The sequence below is a fragment of the Apodemus sylvaticus genome, chromosome 11 (assembly GCF_947179515.1).
Source record: "Apodemus sylvaticus chromosome 11, mApoSyl1.1, whole genome shotgun sequence".
In the NCBI taxonomy this organism is placed as follows: domain Eukaryota; kingdom Metazoa; phylum Chordata; class Mammalia; order Rodentia; family Muridae; genus Apodemus; species Apodemus sylvaticus.
The window spans coordinates 26,639,813-26,645,515 of NC_067482.1; the positions used below are offsets into that span (position 1 = coordinate 26,639,813).

Here is a 5,703-nt window from a genome sequence, read left to right on the forward strand (position 1 = left end):
TACACATGGAGGGACCCATTGCTCTACCCATGGCATATGTAGCAGGGGATGACCTTATCTGGCATCAATGGGAGAGGAGGCCCATCCTCCTGTCAAGGCTTGATGCACCATCATAGGGGAATGCTAGGGCAGTGAGTTGGAGTGGAGGTGTGTGGGAGAAGCACCCTCCTAGACTCAGGGAGAAAGGGGAATGAAAGAAGAGGTTTGCAGAGAGGAAACCGGGAAGAGGTACAACATTTGAAATGTAAATAAATAAAATAATAAAAAAAATTTTTGAGCTTTTGGGCTGACATCCACTTATCAGTGAGTGCATACCATGTGCGTTCTTTTGTGATTAGGTTGCCTCGCTCAGGATGACACTTTCTAGTTCCATCCATTTGCCTAAGGGGTATAGATGGTTCAATCCAAAAATGTGGCAGAGGAATGCCTTGTCAGACATCAGTGGGAGGAATAGTCCTTGGTTCGGTGAAGGCTCAATAGATACCCCAACAAAGGGAAATCAAGGGGGAGAGGTAGGAGTAAGTCGGGTGGAAGGGCATATACTTGGAGGCAGGGGGTGGGAGGAGGAGTTGGGGTTTTCAGGGAGGGGAGAACAGGGAAAGGTTTTACCATTTGAAATGTAAATGAAGAATATATTCAATTAAAAAAAGAAAAAAGAAATTTAAAAAAGAAATGATCCTCCTCTGAAGATGGTTTTGATTGTTGTCTTTTGTAATACTAATATCAAAATAATAGGTAAATAATATTGATGAAATATACATTAAAATCTTCATAATTCTTAAGGGCACACCTTTAATTAAAAGCCTGGTAGGACTCCTGGGCATATACCCAGAGGATTCCCCACCATGTAATAAGGATACATGCTCTACTATGTTCATAGCAGCCCTATTTATAATTGCCAGATGCTGGAAAGAACCCAGGTATCCCTCAACAGAAGAGTGGATGCAAAAAATGTGGTATATCTACACAATGGAGTACTATTCAGCCATTAGAAACAATGAATTCATGAAATTCTTAGGCAAATGGATGGAGCTAGAGAACATCATACTAAGTGAGGTAACCCAGACTCAAAAGGTGAATCATGGTATGCACTCACTAATAAGTGGATATTAACCTAGAAAACTGGAATACCCAAAACATAATCCACACATCAAATGAGATACAAGAAGAAAGGAGGAGTGGCCCCTGGTTCTGGAAAGACTCAGTGAAGCAGTATTCGACAAAACCAGAACGGGGAAGTGGGAAGGGTTGGGTGGGAGGACAGGGGAAGAAAAGGGGGCTTGCGGGACTTTCGGGGAGTGGGGGACTAGAAAAGGGGAAATCATTTGAAATGTAAATAAATTATATTGAATAAAAAAATTAAAAAAAAAAACCTGGTAGGGCCAGGTTACCAAATAACTTTCAATTATGATTATCAAAAATATTTGTCCTTTTTATTCCTTTTCCATCCAAATTAATCAGTGCTTTTAATTTGGATATGAAATCTTGAGAAGAGTTTGGAAATTGCTTTACATAAATGAAGATACCTCATTCATTAAAAGGTAGAGAGAGAAAATGTGATATATGAAGTATTTTACTTTCACAGATAAAATGCAACAGAAAGCTAATTTAGTGATGTTTCACCAATATCCATTCAAGTAACATTTCAAAGTCATAGTAAACGGTAAGAATAATGATGCCACACTGTGCTGTGCTGTGGCTGAATAACCAAGTGAAGATTGATGTAATAATTGTAGTGTGAAAGTTAGCAGAAAGAGAAGTAAATTTTCCATTTTGAGTTCTTCAATTTTTTAATTAGTTCAGACGTTCTGTTTTACCTAGCGCTTTTAAAAACCAATGAAAACTTTAATTGAGATTTGTTTTTCTGAAGATTTTATAAAGCTGGTGTTATATTATTCATTTATCAAAAATACATGTATTCCTGTATTTTGAAATTTATTCATCTGTTGTCAGAGATTGTTACATTAGGTGTCATGAGAAGTTCTAATAGTCATTAAGAATGGTGAATAGAAGCCGGGTGGTGGTGGCGCATGCCTGTAACCCCAGCACTCTGGGAGGCAGAGGCAGGCGGATTTCTGAGTTCGAGGCCAGCCTGCTCTACCGAGTGCGTTTCAGGACAGCCAGGGCTATACAGAGAAACCCTGTCTTCAAATAACCAAAAAAACAAACAAACAAACAAAAAGAGCAAAAAAGAATGGTGAATAGAAATGATAAAAATCTAATACATGAATTTACTTTTAGAAAAATAAAACATATAAAATCAGATGCTCAAAGTTCATGCTTTATTTCTTGTTAACTTAAATGCCAGTTTAAGGAAAGAATTTCCCCTGTTTTCATTTATCTCCCTGGTAATTCTCAGTTGGCGAGGTTTTTAACCTCCATAGGAACATTTGTCAATGACAAAGGAATTTACATCATGGGCAGTGAGGGCTTTCTGGTGGCATTTATAAAAAAGAGGGTAGATACAGGGATCCACTTCATACCACAGAGGATAGATTACACCAAAAGTTTATTTGGTGGAGCCAGGTTACCACATACATTTCAATTTTGTTGAGGCTCAAAAAAACAGCAGCTATAAACTAGACTAGATCTCTGATGCTGAATATAATTTTGTGATTTAAAAGAGATTAAATAGATATTTTAAATAAGAAGTGCAAGACTCCTACACCTAGAAGATTTAGACATGTGTCTGCTGTGTCCCATGTGTATCCGTAAGTGGCAGAGAAGAGAGAGGCTCTATCTTTGCTCAGTGCTCTGACCTCTGAACATCTGAATGATTAGCATTCCCTGATTAAAGCATACTGAGATTAGCATCAGTCTAGTGCCAACGAGCATAAGTCCAAACAGATGACCCTTTCATGGGTCCAACTGGATAGACTGTATAAGGATTGAGCCCTAGATAACTACCAGCCCAGTGCCATGGGGCATGGACAGGGAGCTAGCCTGAGATGACAAGTCAGGATCTGGGCAGGTCTCTGGGAACAGACCATGCATAAGATGACTGCTTCCAGGTACCATAAAGCACAAGTAGAGCATTGCACTCCTGATCCCTTGGATCATGAGATCAGAAGAGCTGGTACATTCAGGAGAGCAGGACCTACTTGCAACTTAACTGGGCTGCACAGCAGAGCTGACCCTGTTAGAGGGGGCACAGGTAAGCTGGTCCCAGTGCATGAGCATGGGAGAGTGGACCTCAACACTTGCCTGCCATGCAGTGACATGAGCAAGGGAGAGATTGTGAGCCCCCCCCCAACAGACTTACTCTTACCACCAATGCCAGGAGGCAGCAGGGCTGGCCCTGCAGTCGAAAATCAGAGTGGGACAGCTCTAACCTGCTACAGCCCAGAAGAGCTTACCCTGAATGTGTAGGTTGCACATAGACTGGCTCCAAGGGCATGAGAGTGGGGTATCCAAAGTTGCTACTTGTCTGTTGAGAGATGACTAGGATTAAGTAGAGATGCCCTCATCCTTTGCCATCTAGGTCAGGCAGAGAGCTGGCCCTGGTGTCAGGAGAATAGGATAAATGGGCATGTCCCTCACTAGGTTGCAACAGTCAGGAGTGAAGATCTTGTACCACACTCGGAGTTAATTGTAGAGCTGACCCTTGTACCAAAGGTTTCTGGTAAGCTGGCCCTCAGGGCATCAGAATGGGGAAGCCAGCAGCTTGACTGACTCAGATACCTCTCAGACCCAGCTTCAAGGTTTTAAATTGCTCCACTTCAACATCTGTACCACTGATGAACTGCTGGAGTACATGATGGGGCTGGTTCTACACATTGAAAACTATAGAAAGTTTATGGCCCATGGTAACAGCCAAGAGGAGTCCCAGTGAGTCCTCACTGATACTGGTAGACTAGCAGAAGCTGGAAGCCTTACACTAGACCAACATATCATTGCAAAGAACATTTGCAAGCAAAGAGATACAGAAAAGAGTCCACTGTGGGACACTGTGACATAGTACAGCCTCCATAACACGATTATTTTTTACCTGTTGGGGATAGATTGCAAGGGTGGAGGGCAGGTTTGAGGGTAGGAGATGAGTAAACTTGGGGTACATGATGTGAAGTTCTAAAGGAAACAATAAAATTTAAAAAATTAAAGGAAGTCCATGACTTTCATAAATGGCCCCTTACTATTAGAATTCCATTCTATATTTCTACCAGAACCTTTATTTTATTATATTTTATTCAATATATTTTTAATTTACATTTCAAATGATTTCCCCTTTTCTGGCCCCCCACTCCCCGAAAGTCCCATAAGCCCTCTTCCCTCCCCTGTTCTCCCATCCACCCCTTCTCACTTCCCTGTTCTGTTATTGCCCTATACTGTTACACCGAGTCTTTCCAGAACCAGGGGCCTCTCATCCGTTCTTCTTGTACATCATTTGGTGTGTGGATTAGGTTTTGGGTATTCCAATTTTCTAGGTTAATATCCACTTATTAGTGAGTGCATACCATGATTGATCTTTTGAGACTGGGTTGCCTCACTTAATATGATGTTCTCCAGTTCCATCCATTTGTCTAAGAATTTCATGAATTCATTGTTTCTAATGGCTGAATAGTATTCCATTGTGTATATATACCACATTTTTGCATCCATTCTTCCGTTAAGGGATACCTGGGTTCTTTCCAGGTTCTGACTATTATAAATAGAGCTGCTATGAATGTAGTAGAGCACATATCCTTATTACCTGCTAGGGAATCCTCTGGGTATATGCCCAGCAGTGGTATAGCAGGATGCTCCGTGAGTGACGTGCCCAATTTTCTGAGGAACGGCCAGACTGATTTCCAGAGGGGTTGTACCAATTTGCAACCCCACCAGTAGTGGAGGAGTGTTCCTTTTTCTCCACATCCTTGCCAACACCTGCTATCTCCTGAATTTTTAATCTTAGCCATTTTGACTGGTGTAAGGAGAAATCTCAGGGTTGTTTTGATTTGCATTTCCCTAATGACTAATGAAGTTGGTCATTTTTTAAGATGCTTCTCTGCCATCCGAAGTTCTTCAGGTGAAAATTCTTTGTTTAGCTCTGTACCCCATTTTTAATAGGGTTATTTGCTTTTCTGGGGTCTAACTTCTTTAGTTCTTTGTATATATTAGATATTAGCTCTCTATCTGATGTAGGGTTGGTGAAGATCTTTTCTCGATTTGTTGGTTGCCAATTTGTCCTTTTGATGGTGTCCTTTGCCTTACAGAAACTTTGTAATTTTATAAGGTCACATTTGTCAATTCTTGATATTAGAGCATAAGCTATTGGTGTTCTGTTCTGGAATTTTCTCCCTGTACTGATGTCCTCAAGGGTCTTCCCAAGTTTCTTTTTTATTAGCTTCAGAGTATCTGGTTTTATGTGGAGGTCCTTGATCCATTTGGAGTTGAGCTTAGTACAAGGAGATAAGGATGGATCAATTCGAATTCTTCTGCATGCTGACCTGCAGTTGACCCAGCACCATTTGTTGAAAAGGCTATCTTTTTTCCACTGGATGTTTTCAGCCTCTTTGTTGAGGATCTAGTGGACATAGGTTCATTTCTGAATCTTCAATCCTGTTCCACTGATCCGCCTGCCTGTCACTGTACCAATACCATGCAGTTTTTTTTTTAACACTATTGCTCTGTAGCATTGCTTGAGGTCAGGGATACTTATTCCCCCAGAAGTCTTTTTGCTGTTGAGAATAGTTTTAGCTATCCTGGGTTTTTTTGTTATTCCAC

At 40.9% G+C, this 5,703-nt stretch overlaps 1 non-coding gene across 1 annotated transcript; it reads left to right on the top strand.

The window, feature by feature from the left end:
• The first annotated feature begins 2,661 nt into the window (after positions 1-2,661).
• On the top strand, positions 2,662-2,793 carry LOC127696912 (small nucleolar RNA SNORA17). The gene has a single exon (XR_007980358.1). It is a non-coding gene; the product is annotated as a small nucleolar RNA SNORA17 (small nucleolar RNA).
• Positions 2,794-5,703: the final 2,910 nt, after the last annotated feature.